The following is a 22,875-nucleotide window of genomic DNA, read 5'->3' on the forward strand; positions in this document are numbered from 1 at the left end:
AATACTAAGGATGACCCTAAAGTCCTCCTTTAAAACATCAGAGACATCAAAAGATCTCAATGACTGTGTATATAGATCACACAACATGACTCTGAATGATAAGGGGTTCATCAAAGGTCCCCTCAATCACACTATGGCCTCTAGGAAACTTGAAGGCAATGTCCCTCAGCTATATTGGAAGAAGCAAAAATTGCGAAGGGATGCATATTTAAGAAACTGTTGCCTAATCCAAGGTTGTAAGGATTTCACCTATGTTTCCTTCTAAGATTTTTTTATTTTGATCTTACATTTAAATCTTTATGTTGAGTTACTTTTTGTGGTGTTAGATAGGGATCCATATTAATTCTTTTCCATGTAGATATCCATTGTTTCTTCCTCATTTCCTAAAGAGTGGTGTTAGCATCCTTCTTGAAAATCAATTAACCAAATAAGTAAAGGTTTATTTCTATACTCTCAATTCTATTCTATTACCTATATATATGTCTTTGTACCAGAATCACCATCTTTTTGTTATTTTAGCTTTGTGAATTTTGAAATTTTTTATTTATTTATTTGTTTATGATAGTCACAGAGAGAGAGAGAGAGAGAGGCAGAGACACAGGCAGAGGGAGAAGCAGGCTCCATGATTCCATCCCGGGTCTCCAGGATCGCGCCCTGGGCCAAAGGCAGGCCCCAAACCGCTGCGCCACCCAGGGATCCCATGAATTTTGAAATTGTAAGTGTGACTCTTTGTTCTTTTTTTCAAGTATGTTTTAACTGCTTAGTGTCTCTTTAAGATTCACATGTTTTTTTAGGATCAGTCTGTGCACTTCTTCAAAAAAAGCAATTGGGATTTTGGTAAGTGTTGCATTGAATCTGGAGATCAATTTGGGGGAATACTGTCAACTTACAATGTTATATTTCAGTACAGGAATGTGGGATATCTTTCCACCTGTTTATTTTTTCTTTAATTTCTTCCAATAATGCTTTATAGTTTTTGGTGTATGTCTTGCACTTCCTTGGTCAATTCTTTTCTCGGCATTTTATTCTTTTGATGCTATTGTAAATGGAACTGTTTTCTTAATTTCATTTTCAGATTGTTCAATTAAATTGTGTAGATAAAAAAAATAAAAAAATAAAAATAAATAAAAATAAATTGTGTAGATATACAGCTGACTTCTATATTTTGATCCTGTGTCCTGCCAGTTGTCTGAACTCGTTTGTTAGCTCTAAATTGTGTGTGTGTGTGTGTGTGTGTGTGTGTGAATTCTTAAGAATTTTCAATGTATAAGATCATGTTTAATGCAAACCAGGATTTTTCCCTCCCTTTACATCTAGATGTCTTTTATTTCATTTACTTCCCTGATTTCTCTAGCTAGAACTTTTAGTACAATATGACTGGAAGTGGCAATAGCAGACATCCTTGTCCTCATCTTGGGAGGGAAGATTTCAATTTTTCACTGTTAAGTGTGATGTTAGTATATGTTCTTGGGTGCCTTTTGTCCAATGAAAGAAGCATCCTACTACTCCTAGTTTGTTGAATGTTTTTTTTTTTTATCATGATAAGATGTCACATTTTGTAAAATACTTTTCCTGCATATATTTAGATGATCATGTGGATTTGTCCTTCATTCTATTAGCATGGTTTTTTACAATGGTTTATTTTCATATATCCTAGTATTCCTAGGATAAATGCTGTTTGATTGTGATGTATACTCCTTTTAATATATTGCTGTATTTGGTTTGCTTGTATTTTATTGATGATTTTTGGATTATCATCATGAGAGGTATTTGTCTGTGGTTTTTTTCTTGTCTTCATCTGGCTTTGGTATCAGAGTGATATGGCCTGATAGAATGATTAGAAAGCGTTCTCTGTTTTGTTTTTTAAAAAAATTTTGAAGAGTTTGAGAAATTTTAGTGTAAAGTCTTTAATCTTTATTATTTCCCTCCTTCTTCATGTTTTGAGTTTAGTTTGCCTTTCATTTTTCTAGTTTCTCAAAGTAGAACATTAGGTTATTAATTAGAGATCTTCTTTTTCAATGCATGTATTTAACCTCTAAATTTTCCTATGGGTACTGGCTTTGAAGAATTACATATGTTTTTGTTTGTTGTGTTTTGTTTTCTTTCATATAAAAGTATTTTCTAATTTTCCTTTTGATTTTTTTTTGACTCATTGGTTTTTAGGAGTATGTTGTTTAATTTCCACAAATTTGTGATTTTTAAAAAACTCCTTTATCACTAATTTTTTTTGTAATCCTCAGTTCAATTACTAAAGAAGATAACTAAATATAGTAAAAAGAATGACAAGGAAATTGAAATGGTATACCAGAGGGCATTTAGCCAAAAGAAAGCAAAATAAGAATTGAAAAAATAAAAATATATAAATCTTATTGAAAACAAATAGCAAAATGATAGAAATAAGATTTTGTTTATCAGTAATTAGCTTAAATGTCTAGCAAACCCTCCAAATTAAAAGCAGATATGGGTTTTATAAAAAACTATCCAACTGTAGGCTGTCCACAAGTGACTCACTTTAGATACAAAGACACAAAATAGGGTGAAAGTTAAAGGATTGAAAAAGATATTTCATTTGTGTGTGTTACACAAAAAAACCCTAAAATTTCATAAAATATCATGTTGGCAGGGGAGAGAGATCAAATGATATCCACACAGAAGCTTACTTTCTGTACTTGATAATTACTGCAATAAGAGTCTTTGGGTTATTACTTACCTGGGATATATCTATTCTTCCTTTCTAAATCTATTATGAGAGATCTATTCACACAATTTACATTCAATTAACCTTGCCACCTGTGCCAGTCATTTATTTTTTACTTCTCAGTTTCACATTCACCTTTCTTTGCTTTGCTTTGTGATCCTGGAGCTGGACCTTCTGGACATTTCTACTTTGCCAGTTGGCTTGATGTTAGACTTTTCCAATAGAGGGCACTGGAAGGCCATTGCAGATCAGAGCAGGAGGAAGGGACTTCTTTTCCTTTACTAGTGTGCTACATTCAACATGGCAGCCACTGAGTTGGTATGCAAGATCCTGGGATGATTCACCACAGCACCAGCTCTCATGGATTAGAAGTCCATGCCTTCTGGGAAGTTTTTCCATCCTATAGCAGCAACTTTCATTGCTTTTCTGAAACCCCCGCTCTGTAGAAAATTTCTCCTCCATCCTAAATACCACTGTGGTTCACCAGTCAAATCAGAAGCTAATGGTAGTTAGGGGAAATCTCAACTCTTAGCCCAAGTTTAACTCACCATAGACACATAGATGGTTAGCATATGAATCCTAAAGGAATTTTTCCGGTTCATGAATATATAATTAGAATTATTAAAAAAATTATTTACAACTTTGCAACTGGCAGAATCTCTACATTAGCTTTGTGACCCATGGGTATATAGGCCATGATGAGAGTAAATCCTTGTGCCTTTCCCTTTCTACTCAGATATTAAACCAGAAACAGTACTACATCATTGAAAGAATTGCAAAGATCTGTACTGTCATCAAAGATTGTAAAGATGTAAAATGGTTATACTTATCGCATTCCTACTTAATTTGACTATTTGGCCTGTGCAAAAGTTGGATAGATCTTGGAGAATGAATTTGGTGGCTCTGTTTGTAGCCAATAATACAGCTATAGCATTTTGACTGGCCGAAATTAACACAGCTTTTGGGACTTGGTTTGCAAATATAGACCTGGCCAATCCATTCTTTTGTCATACAAAAAGTTATAAGGACCACTAGAAAGTTTCTTTTTTTTTTTTTTTTAGGACATTCTCAGGGTCATACTTTATAGTATGTATACTTTATACTTTATAGTGATGTCTACTCCTTTGCTTTTCGCCATAACATAGTCTGCAAAGATCTTAATCATGTTGGCATTCTATAAAATATCACATTGTTTCTGTAAATTGATATTATTCTGGTTGGCTTGGATGAGCTGGAAGTAGTATATAATTTAGATGCCTTAATAAGACAAATATGAGTCAAAGCATCATAGACAAATGCCACAAAATTTCAGGAGCTTATCACCTCAGTGAAGTTTTTGGAAGACCAATGGCCTGGAACACAAGATTTATCCTTTAAGGTGAAACACAGTTTACTTTATTTCATACAACCTACCGCAGACACACACACACAAAAGAGGCATTATGTTTGAATTAAAAAAAAACATATATTTGTGTGTTGTGCTTTAACCGATATACAAATTACCTGAAAATTTGCTCTTTCAGGCCCAAAGAAGGCTCTGAAACAAGTCCAGGTTTCAATGCAATCTGCTTTTCCCCTTGGGCCTTATAATCCTGGAGATCCAAAGATACTCAAATTATTTGTGGCAACTAAGAATGCTGTATGGAGAATCTGGCAAGAATTCAGAGCATAATTGCAATATAAGCCTTAAGTATTTTGGACATAACTCATGCATTTAGCAGATAACTATTCTTATGAGAAACAACTTCTGACTTGCTACTTGGCTTTGGTAGAGATTTAATACTAACCGTGGGATAGCAGGTGACCATGGAGTCTGGGTTTTCAGTCATGAACTGTTGTTTTCTCATCTATAAAACTAAAGGCTGGGCATGAACAAAAACAATATATTATCAAGTGGAAATAGTATAGAAGAGACTGGGTTTAAGTGGATCCCGAAGATACAAAAGAGTTATATGAGTAGGTGATTCAGACTTACTTGAAACAACTCCTACTGCAATCTACTCTTTCAATCACTTTTTTGTCCCAATGAGGAGTTCTTTATGATTCTTAGACTGAGAGGGGAAAAAAAATCTCTTTATACTGTTTTGTAGATGATTCTGGACAATATGCTCATGTCACCTGGAAATGAACACTTAAGATTTACTGTCACCACAACAATGGCCCTGGAAGACTGTAGTGAAGTGTAACATCCCACTAGACAGAATTCTAAACAATATATTTTACTTTGCATAGACTGAGAGATAAGCAGAGGTATGTATTATATCATTGATACAATAGTTGTCAATGGTTGTTCATGGGTTGGCTGGATGAATACAAACTTGGAAGAAAAAAGAAGGAATGATTGGTAAGAAGGAGCTTTTGGGTCAAGAAGTATGTGTGGAACTCTCTGAAAGGGCATAGACTGTGAAGATATTTTATTTTACTTGTGGATGCCTATACAGGCAGACTCTTTGGAGGACACTCAAAATAATAAGGTAGACAAATGACTCACTCTATGAATGTCAGTAAACTCTTCCCCAGCTAACCCAGTGCTTACTCAATGGGCCCATGAACAAAGAAATCATGACAGTAGGGATGAAATATAAACTTTAACAACATGGGCTTCCTTTTACCAAGGTTAATATTGATAGTGCTACTTCTGAGTGCCCAATCTGCCCATTATACAGGATAACATTGAGTTTTCTATATGGCACCATTCACATAGGGAATCTACCACTTGGAAGTAGATTGATTACATTGAACCCTAACCATGAGAAAGCAGGAAAGATTTAACTTTACTGGTATAGAAATATATTCTGAATATGAATTTTCCTTCAACACCCATGATGCTTCTAGTACTACCATCTGCAGACTCACCGAGTACCTTAATCACTGTCATGAGATTTTACACAGCATTGATTCTGATCAAGAAACTAATTTCTCAGCATGAGCTACAATTGTCTTGTGGAATTAATTGTTCTTATTACTTACCCTCTCACCTAGACACAGTTGACCTAATACAAAGATGAAATGGCTTACTGAGGAGTCATTTATGGTGGCAGTTGTAAGATACCAGTTTAAAGTGACATAGTTTCATAGGATGTAGAATATACTTTGAGTTAAACACAATATTATATGGTTGTGTCTCCCCCATAGCCAGAGTACATGGCTCCAACAATCAAAGGTAGGAAGGGGCTCTAACTATTTTACCTAGTAATCCAGTCACAGAATGTTTGCTTCCTATCCTGTAAACCTTGAAATCTTCTGGACTAGAGATCTTAGCTCCCAGAGAGAGAATATTTTCACCACGGAACACAATAATTCTTCCATTCACTTTGAGGAGAAGACCACACATTTTAAGGTTTCTGATATCACTGAGTGGAGTGATTGGATCGATCCTAATTATTAAAGAGAAATTAGTTGGCTGCCACACAACAGGGGAGTCTCTGAGGGGACTTTCAATGCTTCTATGACCACGGGTAAATAAATGCTAATGGAAAATGACAGCACTGACTACAAACAACAAAAAGTCAAAACCATTAAGTACTCAGATCCTTCGGAAATGACAATTTGATGTACCTTACTAGGTAAAGCACCAAAACTCCCTGAGGTTGGAAAGGAAATTTAAAATATAGTTTTGGGAGAATGAATTCATAGGTATTTCGTCATGGTCAATTATAGAAATAATATATATTTTGAAGACTTAAAGAGTTAACCTTCAATGAACTTTATAGAATGATAGAGAAGGTGAAAGTATATAGATAGGTAGATAAATAAATATGTAGATAGACAGATACTTAGGTATCTATCTTTATAAATCCTAAGGTAAGTCCAACAGACCTATAAATGAATTTGAGAATTAATTAATATAACCAAGTCAAGACTCATAGAGAAGTCTCCAAAAATTAGGAAGAGGACTCAGATACTAAGCAGCTTCCCAGATACTGAAATGCCTGCTATGCATATATGTTTATTTTGGAAATCTTTTTACAGAAATATTGAACAAATTCTATTCAAATCTCTAAGGTATGGGCTCATTAGTCAAATAACAAAGTATGAAAAAATCGTTAGCCACACTTGTTATTAACATGAGTGTATATTAATTACTGCATAATATGGTTCCAGGATATCTGTTCTGATTACCAAAGAGAGTAATTAGATAATCAGTCGATTGAATAATATAATCCTGAATGATTTGAGGTAATGCATTTTGATACATTTTGGCTTTAGTGATACAGAATCAATATAATATTTTTGTAGTCAGCATAAAATGGTGACTTGTACACCTCTTACTTTTGACATATGTGACTATTTACCTGGTGTTGCCAGTATGGAATGTATTAGTACTGGAAATAATCAGAAAAGATAATACGGCATCAGAAAAAATATCACAATAGTAATAAGAGGTTCTGTTACTCACTTATTGCAATGAGAATGTTTCCTATGAAGCATGCTTTCTAACTTACATTCTACTTTTTTCAACTTAATTTAAAATTTAGGAATTAAGGAAAAAAAAAGTCCTTGGAGGAAACAGATACTTCGTGAAACCTGAAGAAAATAATGACTTGCTGGAGGAAGGTTAAAAAGCACTAACTGAAATACACCCACTGTGCACAGATTTAGTGGGGCCTGGAGGGGGGAAAAGTCGTCTCTACTGACCACAAGACAACAGGTTCATACACATATATATGTCTACAAATAACAACTGCTACTATATGATGAGTACAGAAACAGGGTTTCCAATAGATAAGACACTAAAATAGCAATTAGTTATTAGAGACTCAGGTAAAAATCAGGAATCAAATATTCTTTGAATAGCAATAGGGAATTTATAATATTCATATAACCTCCATCCACTCCCCACCATATTATTTCATTCATTAATCATTTATTGAGCATGTCCTATTTGACAGTGAAAAAAAAATGAAGGAGCAAAATACTACTTTTCTCACATATATTATAGTTAAGCAGAGAAGAAAACAAATTGAATAAACAACCATAGAAATAAAAATCAGACACAAAAAAGTAACCAAGGATTATTCAAGGATTACTCAAAGGTTACTGTGAAGTTCTAACAGCCTGCTTGTTTATTTTGGTGCTGGTTATAAGATGTGATCATTTGGTGAAAATTCACTGACCTAAATACTTATGACTGGTGTACTTTTCAACAAATACTTCAAGATAAATGATAAGTAATAATGATAATAAAAATAATAATATTTTGGCTTTTGAAGGGAAAGGATACATACTTAGCTTTCCAGAAAATTCTACTAATTTAATAATTAATTTACTGAATGTCTAAATAAACAAAGGTTTTTCATTATTGTTTTTGAGTTTATAGGACTTGCCAAAGGTTAGCTTCTTTTTAACATCTTACTGCTGATCACTAGTTCATAATAGCTGTTGAGGTCTTTTCATCTAAGGACACTTGAAAATAAATAAAACCGTTGAGATTTGTAAAAAAAAAAATCTTCACCACAGTTTAGCAATGGCTCTGCTGGTACAATAGAGTACCGGTTAGAGAATATACTAATAATATTTGGAGAACAATGTGTAGCTATTAAAGGAAACATCTTGGATATACTCTGGTTTTGTATTAATACATAAAATTGGGTTAAACTGTGATTAAGCATGTGTATTAGTTAGGCTTCTTGGTTGCAGGCTAAGAAAACTTATCTTTAGTAACTCAAGCAGAAAATAATTTGGAAGATTATTGGGTTGTTCAGCAAAACTGAAAAAGAAGGTAGGAAGTTCAGAAATTAGGTCAATTCTAGTGGAAACTGGTAGCATAGGTCATGCTTAAGGTCTTGTCATGGAAATCATTGGTTAGGACATTACTACTGCCATATACCATTAAACTCTTCATACTGGCCCTTGAATTGAATTGTCACCAAAATGACTTCCACTTGAGACTTTATCTTTACCATCTTGAGATTTTAGTTTACAATTTCTTTCTTTTTTCTTTTCTTTTCTTTTCTTTCTTTTCTTTTCTTTTCTTTCTTTTCTTTTCTTTTCTTTCTTTTCTTTTTTCTTTCTTTTCTTTCTTTTCTTTCTTTCTTTCTTTCTTTCTTTCTTTCTTTCTTTCTTTCTTTCTTTTTCTCCTTCCTTCCTTCCTTCCTTCCTTCCTTCCTTCCTTCCTTCCTTCTTCCTTTCTTTCTTTCTTTCTTTCTTTCTTTCTTTCTTTCTTTCTTTCTTTCTTTCTTTTCTTTCTTCACAATTTCAAGATTCAAACTCCCAAGTGGAAACATTTGATTGATCATAGTCCCTGCTTCTCATGAACACTAACATAAAATAGAAAGACTGTCTAGCTGTTGCTTAATTTTAAAAAATCAACAAACTCACATTACAGGTAAAAAGAAAAACAACTGCTTAGATGTATTTATTATTATTATTATTTTTTTAGTAGACTCTACCCCCAATGTGGGTCTTGAACTCACAACCCCTAGATCAAGAGTTGCAGATTCTAAGGAGCCAGCCAGGTGCCCCTCAGGTTTATTTTCAATACACGAGAACTGTGTTCTCCGAGACTCTAGTTAAATAAAAGATACTAGTGGGCAGCAATTAAAATGATTGTCATAAGCAGTTATGTAAAATAGAATGATGGCAAATAGGACTTTCTCTAAAACTTGGTGGATTGAATTTTGGGGTTAGTTTTCCTTACAATTTTGTTTATCCACCACATATATTTCTCTTAAATAAAATCTGAGCGAATTAGAAGCTAGAAAATGAAAGAGTCATATATACTACTTCCCTTCCCTTTGAATCTAAGCTGGCCTTTGACTTGTTTGAGGAATCAAATGAGATGGAAGTGACATAGTGTCAGTTCTGGACCTAGCTTTTAAAAATACCAGCTGCTTCAATTTCCATAATCTTATTTAAAAGAGAGAGAGAGAGAGAGAGGCAGAGACACAGGCAGAGGGAGAAGCAGGCTCCCTGCAGGGAACCTGAAGAGGAACTCGATCCTGGGTCTCCAGGATCATGCCCTGGGCTGAAGACAGCGCTAAACGGCTGAGCCACCAGGGCTGCCCCAATTTCCATAATCTTACACCATATGAGATGTCTGTTATCACTATACTGTTAGAAAGCCTAAGCTAGACATTTGAATAGTCCAAACAGGGAAAGAAAAATGAGTGGTCAACTGCAAACCATACAATCCTTTCCAGTTGAGGCACGAGACTTGAGAATGAAGAAACCATCTTTTGTGATCCAGCTCCATGAGATACCATATGGAACAGACTTACTGCACAGCTGAGCTTAGGTCAGATTGAAGAATCATGAGAAATAATAAATTGAGCTTTTTAAAATGAACTAAGTTTTGGGTTTGTTTATTCAGTATTAGATAACTGGGATAGAATGGTACCTAAAAGTAGGATACTGTCATGACAAAACCCTGAAACATATAGAATTAGTTTTGGCCTGAAAGGCAGCAAAGAAACTGGAGATTTGAAGGGAAGACATAACTGGAATGCAGGGAAACCTATGTTAGGTATTATTGAAACACCTGCTGAGACTGTCATCTCTGGTGATATGGAAAATAAAAATTGAGGCTGGTGAAGTTGTGGATCTGGACGCATATATTTCCAGGCAGAGTTTTGCAACTAAACCTGGCCACATTTAACTGCCTATGATAGCATATTACAGAAGAAAAATGACATAAAGAAGGTATACTTCCGTAGTCAAGGAGACTATGCAAGAATTTTCTGAGTTAAATCACCATCTTCTCCAGACAGCAAAAGATTTTCAAATCAAAAATGAGTTTAGAACAAAGACCCAATCCAAGATGCTGCTAGTAGTAAATCATGGAGTCAGGCAGCATCAGTTCCAAACTGAGAGTTAAGATCTCAGAAAAGTTTAAGGCAGTGCCTAGAATTAAAACCTCTTATCTAGAGAAAGGTATTTCTAACCATCTTAAGGTCACAGATCTTCAGCACCATATCTCACAAAATGAAGTATAAAAGATCTTGCCTCAAAAAAAGATCTGAGTATAATTTTGATCTAGTGAAATAAAACCCACTAAGACTTATAGAATATCCACAGTGTTTTCAAGAGAATTTTATTGGTCAAATTGCCAACAAATGTGGACTTAAAGAGATAGAGGCAGAAAAAAAGGAAAAAAATCTTTGGGCTTGAAAACTTCTATGGGCGGGAAACAGATTGAGAAAGTTATTTAGTTGAAAGCACAAACCATTTCATATGGAAAAAGAAAAAAAAATATCTCAGAGGGTAGGACCAACAACATGCAGGAAGAACTAAAGAGCCACGCAAAACCTTGCAGAGAGCATACAGAGACCCCAGCCAAGGAAATACCTTGTATACTGACTCTGGAACAGAGAAAACTTGGGAAATATTCCCTGCAGGATTTCAGAATTGCTATGGTCTAGTGAGACTGATATGAGTCATCTCCTTTCCCCTTCTTAAATGGGAGTTATCATAACTATTCAACATATGGCATCTTATGTTCACTTATACAGCAGATGGGACTTAGAAGATGTGATTAAAGATCATAAAGTGTGAATACTATCCTGGATTAATCAGGTCAGCCAAACTCTAAAAGGGATGCAAATAGGTCAGAGCCAGAGTAAAGAGAATGTGACAATGGAAGCAGGGGTTTTGAGGGAGATTTGAGAGAGAAGGGAGTGGAAGGAGAGAAAGATTTGAATTAATCACATTGCTGGCTTAAAGATGGAGGGAAAGGCCACTAGCCAGTCAATGCAGGTAGCTCTCAAAGCTGGAAAAAGCTTTGATTCAAAGCTGTAGATTCTTTCCTACAGCCTCCAGAAGGAAGGCAGGCCACCCAACACCTTGATTTTATGAAACTGATGAAACTGTTTTTGGACTTCTCATCTCCAGAATGGTAAGATAATATATTTATGTTGTTTTAAACGGCTAAGTTTCTGGTAATTTGTTACAGAAGACATTGGAAACTAATACACTGTTTTACTACTGTATATTGGGTAGGGACGAAAGCTAATTTATCTTACTTCACAGGTCTCTGATCCTGAAGAATTGCATTTCTGTGTCTCTGCATTTAACATGGATAATGAGACGCTGGGTTGAGCATATCTGAGCCTGATGCCACAATGGACTGAGGTTTGGGAGGACTTAGAATGTCTTCTGTATATACATACAAAGAATGCATTATGCATGTGGAGGATTATGAATTGTGTGGTCAGATGGACTACAGTAGATGTTCCCTGAAGACGGTTACCATTGATTCCTTCCCTCTCTGCATGTACATACTGCTCCTCACATCAGGAGATGGAGTTTGTTACCCTTCTCCTTGAATCTGGCCTGGTTTGACTAGTAGAATTCATGAAAAAGGAAGCTATCAGTTTCACATCTAGCCTTGAAGAGGACTGACAGCTTCCGCTTCCTCTTTTTTGGAAGTCAGCCCTAATGTGAAAAATCTTGCACGGAGACCATTGTTAAGTGAAGAAGTTAGGCATATTAGAGGCTCTATGATGAAAGAGAGAAGCCTTGTCAATTCCTAGCTGTTGTGCCCATCCTAAGTGGTAAAGCCATCTTGGATAAAAGTCAGACCATATGACTATGGACCAAAACAAACAAACAAACAGACAAACAAAATAATAATAATAATAATAATAAAACAGATATACCCAGCCTTAGTTGCAGAATCATGAGAAATAATATATACATTGCTAGTATTTTAAGCTGTTAAGTTTCTTTAAAAAGATTTTATTTATTTATTCATGAGAGACACAGAGAGAGACAGAGAAATAGGCAGAGGAAGAAGCAGCCTCCCTAGTGAAAACCAATGCAATACTCAATCCGGGGACTCTGGTATCATGACTTGAGCCAAAAGCAGGTGCTTAACCCCTGAGCCAGCCAGGTACCTCAAGCTGTTAAGTTTTGTGTTGGCTTGCCATGCTGCAATATACAATTGAGAGCTAATGTTAGCAGTGAAAAAATTAATTCAGGGCTTTGTTTTCTGCATTTTTAACATTAATGAATCTAAAATTATCATTTTATATTATTTAAACAGGAAAAGTTTAAATAAAATGTGATTTGGTTAAAGGAAACCTTCTATGTTAGCAAAGATCCCATAGTATACCTGCTTCAATAAGACTGATCAGGTGTATTTGCCATATTTTTATTATTACTTAGAATATTTTTGATCTTCAACTGTTTTTTTTTCATTTTGTTTGCCCAAGATATTATGCTATGATTTTGCCACTTAACACCATAAAGTATCACTATATAATGAATAGCACATTAAGAATTTAAACTCTTGAAGATAGAATCAGTAATGCAAAAAGATTTTTCCCTCTCTAGACCCAATAATCCTGACTAATATTCAGGTAGGGTTCACTTGGTCCAAATATCTAGACAGAAATTTAGATCAGTTGATGGATAGATAGATTAAAAAATAGATGGTAGATAGATAAATAGGCAGAAAACCAACTAGATGGAAAAGTAAACATATAATACCTTATTACCTTGGGGCTTTGTTGTGCAAAGACAAAAGGACATGTTGATTCTTATCAAATCTGAAGACTAAAATAAACACTTTTTTACCAATACCCATTCACCATGAACTGTGAATGCTATAATGTGATTATCAGTCATCAAGTCCTTTTTAATTTATTCTTAAGTAATATGGCCAAGGAAATAGTTCCTGTTTTGTCTGTATAAGTTATTTGTTGCTGTGTAACAAATTCCTCAAAAGTTAGCAGCTTAATGTATTTATTATCCCATACAGCTGCTGAAGTTCCAGTATTCTAAAGCAATTTAGCTGAGAGATTCTGGTTCAGGGTCTCATATGAGGTTATAGTCAAGCTGTCGACTAGATAGGCATTCATCTCAAGACTTGACTAGGGTTGAAGAATCAGCTTTCAATCTCATTCACATGGTTATTGGCAGGCCTCAATTCACTCAAACTGCCAGCTAGTATTGCCATAATTAACATAAAGGAAATTATGTTTGAATATGTAATAGGAAAATATAATCATAATATAAAGGAAAATCTCTCCTGATAAAGAGTTGTCAAACTCAGAGAGTTATAAAAGAATATATCCTAAACGTCTAAAACCTCAGTTGCAGACAGGTGAACACATAACATTTTATTTTGTATTACAGCACATTACCTATCTTCAGGGATATTACAGTATACCATGGATGTAGTTTGGGAAGGGTTTGAGGGGAAAAAGAAAGTCTACCATTTTTGAAAGTGGTAAATTATGAAAATTCTCATGGGTGTCTAATGTATATTAAATGTTTGCATTAAAATAGCTATTTAGCTTTTGGGTGATATACACTTCAAATCTGTGATGCGTTTCCACTTTTATGTATTTGCGTGTGCCCAGTTCTGCTTGAGAATCTGTGATAGTTTTAAACCTCTTAGGGGAAAAAGAATGTCTTTTTGGCTTCTGAATGTTTTCTCTTCTTTCTATTGCCCTTAGAAGAAATTTCAATGATGGTGCAGAGGCCATGGTGTCGAGTCATTCTGTGATGATAGCTTGAAAACTTCGGAAAGTGTTTCAGAGATAATAAGCGCCACGGAGAATATCAGCAGTATCATTACACACGTTTCATAGGCAACCAAGCCTTCGAATTCTGAACAGTTTGCACTGAGAATATATTGTGTGACAATTTTTGCAGAAAGGTAGAGTGGATTCTTATATTATTGATGATGAGACAGTATATACAAAACTAAATTTCTTGCTAGCAAAACTATCTAAAATATTGGCAAGAGGCATTCTTTGCTTTTTATTTTGTGGCATGGTATTGACCTAAAAAAGGAAAATGACAATTGTTTTATGGGCAATATACTCATAATTAGAGCTGCATGGAAAATTTTCACATCATCTATGAAATTATTTTTGCTGAAATTTTTCATTTTTTGCCTAGGGCCTTTCTGTTAATTTAATCATATATAAAAATAGTTTTTGTGTAAGAACAATTTTCCATATTCTCTTTTCTAAAATTATAATCTACTTTTCCCCAGGAAGGAATATAGAAAGCTTGTATGTGAATTAGAGAGAAAAATCAATCAATATACAGAGCTATCACCATTAATTCGCATTTGATTAGTCAATATTTTTGAACAGAGAAGCAAACTTGGGTCATTCAGGGAAGTTTTTAGCTCTCTTTAAGAGAAAACTCAATTAAACCTGGCCTAAAAAATAAGGACAATTAATTTAGGAATTAAATTAATACCTATTGTTTCAGAGTTTTTGAATTCAACACCTCTGAGAAGCTCTTGGCTTTACCTATCATAGTGACAATTGACAAGCTCATTCATGCCTCTCCGAGCATCTTGTCTTTCCAAATAGTGACCAAGGATGGCAAGAAGAAAGGGTGTGGGTTCTCTTTGACTAGCTATCTCTTTATTAGTGCAAAGGTTCTATTCAAGGTGAATAGCAAAGGCAGTTCCTCTAGGAGGATTGTCCCATAGCCCATTCCAATTCAGTGAAAGAGCTTTAGATTAGTTACCTTCTTAAGTATGTGTCCAAAGTGAACTCTTCTGTCTGAGAGATATGTTTTCTTTGTAAAATATGACACAAGAGAAAACATTTGACTTTTTTAAAATTTCCAATAGAGAGAGAATTTAGATATATTTTAAACTTGGACATTTTAAATAATCTGATTAATATACTTTGTGGTTGGCTTATTATGCTTCAATCTGAATATTGGTTCAGTAACTATGCTGAGCCAAAGTTCGGGGTCTGTAATTATAAAGACTTAATTTGCAGATAAGTGTATGACATTGGGAAAATCGCTTTCCTTCATTTATAACATGTGGATGATGGTAGTAACTACCTCATAGGGGTGTGTATGTGTGTGTGTGTGTGTGTGTGTGTGTAGAGAGAGAGAGAGAAATGGCATTAAATTAGAACATGTAAAAACCTCAAGAATGTTGTGTCACAGAGTAAATCTTCAATACATATAAATCACATACAAAGATTGTTGTTGCTGCTGCTGCTGAAGACAATGATTCAATCTGTTATATCTCTGGCTCTGTACCTGTGCTACAGAGCTACATATGTGTCAAATGAACCACATGTCCATAATCATGTTAGCATGGCGTAATGGATAGAAGTTAAATGGAATGCTAAACATTCCATTCTTTTTCACTGTCATTCATTGAATATTCATAGTTTTCTAGCCACTATGCAAACTCCTCCCTTAACTTCTTTCCTTAATTTCCAATCATTGTTTATTTTATGGAAAAGGAAATGGTTTCAGAAAGATTAAACAGCTCTCCAAATCACAGCCAGGTATGGTAGGTCAGGGATTCAGGCACAGGTCTGCTGTCTCCCCTGTGGCTGCTTTTAAGCACTGCAGGATTTTGCTTCTCTTTCCCAATGCTTTCAGGATTTTTTTTTTTTTTTTTTTTTTTTACTAAACCCATGCACATAATTAAGTTCTGAGCTATAAATGTTGCCTTGGGTTTAGATGCCCTAGAGTTTTGTTTTCACTTTCCACTTTTGTCTAGTATTCTTCATTCTTCACAATTTCTCCCAGGATTACTTTCTTAATATACTTGTAAAGGGTTCTTATGAAAACTGCTAAAAACCATTAACTGGTTTCTTTGCATGCACATTGGCATTTGGACTAAATTTTCATTATATTTACTGAATTTTTTCTCTGTTGAAATAGTTAATATTTCTTGTAGAATATGCCTGCATATTGACCAAACAGTAATGAAATTATATTAATTAGGAAGTTAGTATCTGCTTCTCATATTATAATCGTAACATTTGAGTGGATGGTATAAATGTTGATAGTTCATGTTATGGGCTTAATTGTGTCCTAAAACTCATATGTTGCAGTGCTAACTGTTGATATCTCAGAATGTGACTGTAATTGGAGATAGGGCCTGGAAAGGAGTGATTAAGTTAAAATAAAGCTAGTAGGGTAGGCCCTAATCCAATCTGACTAGTGATATAAGAAGAAGAAATTTTGATACCCAAAGGAACATCAGTGATGTGTGCACAGAGAACAGACCACGTGAGCACACAGCAAGAAGGCTACCATCTACTAGCCAAGAAGAGAGAGCTCCAGGAGAAACTAAACCTGCCAACATCTTGATCTGGGACTTCTAGCTTCTAGAACTGTGAGAAAATACATTTCTGTTGCTTAGTCTGTAATATTTTATTATGGTGCACCTGGCTAACTGACAGAGTTTATTCATTTATTTATTTCAAAAATATTTACTGCGAATGTCCACTCTACTCCAGATATGTTCCTAGCTCCAGAAAATGGGATGTTGCAAAGCAGAGCATCCTAAAATATATGTGAAATGTTATTACCATGGAGGAAAGAACAGTATAAGCCAGAAAGCTTGTTTTTCTCATTGATGTTGTTGGAGAAGATAATCAAAAGCAATGAAACGCCTGGACACCTGCACCCCGATGTTTATAGCAGCAATGGCCACGATAGCCAAACTGTGGAAGGAGCCTCGGTGTCCAACGAAAGATGAATGGATAAAGAAGATGTGGTTTATGTATACAATGGAATATTACTCAGCTATTAGAAATGACAAATACCCACCATTTGCTTCAACGTGGATGGAACTGGAGGGTATTATGCTGAGTGAAGTAAGTCAGTCGGAGAAGGACAAACATTATATGTTCTCATTCATTTGGGGAATATAAATAATAGTGAAAGGGAATATAAGGGAAGGGAGAAGAAATGTGTGGGAAATATCCGAAAGGGAGACAGAACGTAAAGACTGCTAACTCTGGGAAACGAACTAGGGGTGGTAGAAGGGGAGGAGGGCGGGGGGTGGGAGTGAATGGGTGACGGGCACTGGGGGTTATTCTGTATGTTAGTAAATTGAACACCAATAAAAAATAAATTAAAAAAAATCATGATGATGACATTGTACCATGAAAATAATTTCCAGGTGAATTTTTGAGAAAGGTAAGTATTTTCTTTTCTAAGAGATTAAAAAATTGTATATGCAACAACACAAGCCTTGTTAAGTTGATAACACTCATTTGTAAATATTTCTTTGTACATTGTAGCAGCGAAGTTCTTTTGCACTGGGATAGTTGAATGTTAAGAATGGCTTATAGAAATGAGTAATGACTTGCTCTCACCTATCTTCCTGACACCTAGACTATGTTTACTTCTGATTTACATGGAAGTTGAAATGCCTCATAGAAAAGTGGTATGTGTAGACTTATAAAGTGAATAGGTTGAGACATAAGAATGGAGGTCGGAGGCAAGACTGTGAGTTTTCAGAGAGAATTCTATCTTGGAATGTGTGAGGTACTGCACAATGAGGCAGCTTTAACAACATGGTCTGAGGCAGTCTTCACCTAGACTTTCTGGAAGCTGGTATATGCCATGGGTATAAGCTGCTGTGTGAAATTCTGAAAGAACCATGTTCTTCAAGTCTGTATTTGAGGCTTTCCTGTACAATAAAAATAAGGGAGACACAATAAAAATAAGGGAGACATTTCACAATAAAAATAAGGAGGACATTTCACTGTCTTTTTTCAGGCAACAGAGATTATGCCATTGTCTGGGGGCAAATCAGTAACAACCTGATCATTAGCCTGAATGGTGCTCTGAATAGTTACCTAAGTGAGAAACAGGAGACAGAGAAATGGGCTCTGCAGAGTATGAAGAACAACTCAGTGGAGCTAGCCTTGGTCTTGATGATTTTATGATTCATTGGGTCTATAATCCAATGCTCTATAGCTTCTAGAATGGGAGGGTCTCCTGGAAAGGGGCTGAAGTTGGCTGAACCAATGACAAGACTGATTTACTTTGCATTCAAAGGAGAATGAGATCTTGGTATCAAAGTTGATGACACTGAAGCATATCCTCCAAAAATAGAGTGAGCTGATCAAATGACTACTGAGAATCATTATTGGAAATCTTCATAAGCTGTTGGGCTTGAGGCCAAAACATAATTCTCATGTTGACTATTTTGTTTTGCTATAATTTAGAGCTTCTCGGGGTGCCTGGGTGGCTCAGTCAGTTAACGGTCAGACTCTTGGTCTTGATTAAGGTTATGATCTCAGGGTTGTGAGACTGAGACCCCTCATCAGGCTGGCTCGTGGTGGGTGTGGAGCCTGTTTAAGTTTGTCTCTTTCTCTCCCTCTGTCCATTCCCCTAACTCACATTCATTGTGTCTCTTTCTCTCTAAAAAAAATATTTAGAGTTTCTCAAAAATTGTTTAGCACCTGATTTTGTGGGAATCCATGCATCACAGCTAATCGTTGTCATACCTAATATTTTATAATTTAGGGCAAAAACTTCAATTTTTATAATTAAATTACAATTTTCAAAATTTGACTTCTTTTAGGGATTAGTTTTTAAAAAACCCTCTAAAAGTAAAGACTATTCTATTCTTAGTTCCTTTACTGAATTTCTAAATGGCTTAATTTTGCTCAATCATCTTCCTCAGTCTTGTAAACAGGAAACAGAAACAAGCAAGAAGCAATAGTGAATGTGGTAAGATGACATTTTTTTTATAGTTCAGGTTCACTAACATGAAATGTATATAATCAATCAGCATTATACAAATATAAAATACATTATATAAATATAAAAAGCATTATTTGACTCACCACAATTCATAAACATTATTAATCTTGATTTTTATTTATTTATTTATTTATTTATTTTTTAAATTTATTTTTTATTGGTGTTCAATTTACTAACATACAGAATAACACCCAGTGCCCGTCACCCATTCACTCCCACCCCCCGCCCTCCTCCCCTTCTACCACCCCTAGTTCGTTTCCCAGAGTTAGCAGTCTTTACGTTCTGTCTCCCTTTCGGATATTTCCCACACATTTCTTCTCCCTTCCCTTATATTCCCTTTCACTATTATTTATATTCCCCAAATGAATGAGAACATATAATGTTTGTCCTTCTCCGACTGACTTACTTCACTCAGCATAATACCCTCCAGTTCCATCCACGTTGAAGCAAATGGTGGGTATTTGTCATTTCTAATAGCTGAGTAATATTCCATTGTATACATAAACCACATCTTCTTTATCCATTCATCTTTCGTTGGACACCGAGGCTCCTTCCACAGTTTGGCTATTGTGGACATTGCTGCTAGAAACATCGGGGTGCAGGTGTCCTGGCGTTTCATTGCATTTGTATCTTTGGGGTAAATCCCCAACAGTGCAATTGCTGGGTCGTAGGGCAGGTCTATTTTTAACTCTTTGAGGAACCTCCACACAGTTTTCCAGAGTGGCTGCACCAGTTCACATTCCCACCAACAGTGTAAGAGGGTTCCCTTTTCTCCGCATCCTCTCCAACATTTGTTGTTTCCTGCCTTGTTAATTTTCCCCATTCTCACTGGTGTGAGGTGGTATCTCATTGTAGTTTTCATTTGTATTTCCCTGATGGCAAGTGATGCAGAGCATTTTCTCATATGCATGTTGGCCATGTCTATGTCTTCCTCTGTGAGATTTCTGTTCATGTCTTTTGCCCATTTCATGATTGGATTGTTTGTTTCTTTGGTGTTGAGTTTAATAAGTTCTTTATAGATCTTGGAAACTAGCCCTTTATCTGATATGTCATTTGCAAATATCTTCTCCCATTCTGTAGGTTGTCTTTGAGTTTTGTTGACTGTATCCTTTGCTGTGCAAAAGCTTCTTATCTTGATGAAGTCCCAATAGTTCATTTTTGCTTTTGTTTCTTTTGCCTTCGTGGATGTATCTTGCAAGAAGTCATCAAAAACCTCCCAAGACACAAGAGTCCAGGGCCAGATGGCTTCCCAGGGGAATTTTATCAAACGTTTAAAGAAGAAATCATACCTATTCTCCTAAAGCTGTTTGGAAAGATAGAAAGAGATGGAGTACTTCCAAATTCGTTCTATGAAGCCAGCATCACCTTAATTCCAAAGCCAGACAAAGACCCCACCAAAAAGGAGAATTACAGACCAATATCCCTGATGAACATGGATGCAAAAATTCTCAACAAGATTCTGGCCAATAGGATCCAACAGTACATTAAGAAAATTATTCACCATGACCAAGTAGGATTTATCCCTGGGACACAAGGCTGGTTCAACACCCGTAAAACAATCAATGTGATTCATCATATCAGCAAGAGAAAAACCAAGAACCATATGATCCTCTCATTGGATGCAGAGAAAGCATTTGACAAAATACAGCATCCATTCCTGATCAAAACTCTTCAGAGTGTAGGGATAGAGGGAACATTCCTCGACATCTTAAAAGCCATCTATGAAAAGCCCACAGCAAATATCATTCTCAATGGGGAAGCACTGGGAGCCTTTCCCCTAAGATCAGGAACAAGACAGGGATGTCCACTCTCACCACTGCTGTTCAACATAGTACTGGAAGTCCTAGCCTCAGCAATCAGACAACAAAAAGACATTAAAGGCATTCAAATTGGCAAAGAAGAAGTCAAACTCTCCCTCTTCGCCGATGACATGATACTCTACATAGAAAACCCAAAAGTCTCCACCCCAAGATTGCTAGAACTCATACAGCAATTCGGTAGCGTGGCAGGATACAAAATCAATGCCCAGAAGTCAGTGGCATTTCTATACACTAACAATGAGACTGAAGAAAGAGAAATTAAGGAGTCAATCCCATTTACAATTGCACCCAAAAGCATAAGATACCTAGGAATAAACCTAACCAAAGATGTAAAGGATCTATACCCTCAAAACTATAGAACACTTCTGAAAGAAATTGAGGAAGACACAAAGAGATGGAAAAATATTCCATGCTCATGGATTGGCAGAATTAATATTGTGAAAATGTCAATGTTACCCAGGGCAATATACACGTTTAATGCAATCCCTATCAAAATACCATGGACTTTCTTCAGAGAGTTAGAACAAATTATTTTAAGATTTGTGTGGAATCAGAAAAGACCCCGAATAGCCAGGGGAATTTTAAAAAAGAAAACCATATCTGGGGGCATCACAATGCCAGATTTCAGGTTGTACTACAAAGCTGTGGTCATCAAGACAGTGTGGTACTGGCACAAAAACAGACACATAGATCAATGGAACAGAATAGAGAACCCAGAAGTGGACCCTGAACTTTATGGTCAACTAATATTCGATAAAGGAGGAAAGACTATCCATTGGAAGAAAGACAGTCTCTTCAATAAATGGTGCTGGGAAAATTGGACATCCACATGCAGAAGAATGAAACTAGACCACTCTCTTTCACCATACACAAAGATAAACTCAAAATGGATGAAAGATCTAAATGTGAGACAAGATTCCATCAAAATCCTAGAGAAGAACACAGGCAACACCCTTTTTGAACTCGGCCATAATCTTGATTTTTTTAAAGGGTTACCTAATTTGCTTTGAAGCAGACTGTTTCTGTTGTTGTTTTTTTTTTTTTTTTGTATATACTTTAATTGGAGTTTGATTTGCCAACATATAATATAACACCCAGTGCTCATCCTATCAAGTGCCTCCCTCAGTGTCTGTCACCCAGTCACCCCATCCCCTCACCCGCCTCCCCTTCCACTACCCCTTGGTCATTTCCCAGAGTTAGGAGTCTCTCATGTTCTGTCACCCTCTCTGATATTTCCCACTCATTTTCTCTACTTTCCTCCCTAATCCCCTTCACTATTCCTTATATTCCCCATATGAATGAAACCATATAATGTTTGTCCTAATCTGATGAACTTACTTCACTCAGCTTAATACCCTCCAGTTGTATACATGTGGAAGCAAATGGTGAGTATTCATCATTTCTAATGGCTAAGTAATATTCCATTGTACATATAGACCACATCTTCTTTAGCCATTCATCTGTCAATGGGCACTGAGGCTGCTTCCACAGTTTGCCTATTGTGGCCATTGCTGCTATAAACATTGAGGTGCAGGTGTCCTGCTGATTCACTGCATCTGTATCTTTGGTGTAAATCTCCAGTAGTGAAATTGCTGGGTCATAGGGTAGCTGTATTTTTAACTCTTTGAGGAACCTCCACACAGTTTTCCAGAGTGGCTGCACCAGTTCACATTACCACCAACAGTGCAAGAGGGTTCCCCTTTCTCCACATCCTCTCCAACATTTGTGGTTTCTTGTCTTGTTAATTTTCACCATCCTCACTGGTGTGAGGTGGTATCTCCTGGTAGTTTTGATTTGTATTTCCCTGATGGCAAGTGATGCGGAGAATTTTCTCATGTGCTTGTTGGCCATGTCCATGTCTTCCTCTGTGAGATTTCTGTTCATGTCTTTTGCCCATTTCATGATTGGATTGTT

General features: G+C 35.9%; 1 long non-coding RNA gene across 1 annotated transcript; it reads left to right on the forward strand.

Annotated features, from left to right (window-relative positions):
• The first annotated feature begins 583 nt into the window (after positions 1-583).
• Positions 584-17,403, forward strand: LOC112657534 (uncharacterized). The gene is made up of 5 exons (XR_004817751.2): positions 584-715; positions 4,789-4,948; positions 7,177-7,349; positions 11,666-11,767; positions 14,098-17,403. It is a non-coding gene; the product is annotated as an uncharacterized LOC112657534 (long non-coding RNA).
• Positions 17,404-22,875: the final 5,472 nt, after the last annotated feature.

Source organism: Canis lupus, chromosome 8, assembly GCF_003254725.2.
Source record: "Canis lupus dingo isolate Sandy chromosome 8, ASM325472v2, whole genome shotgun sequence".
In the NCBI taxonomy this organism is placed as follows: domain Eukaryota; kingdom Metazoa; phylum Chordata; class Mammalia; order Carnivora; family Canidae; genus Canis; species Canis lupus.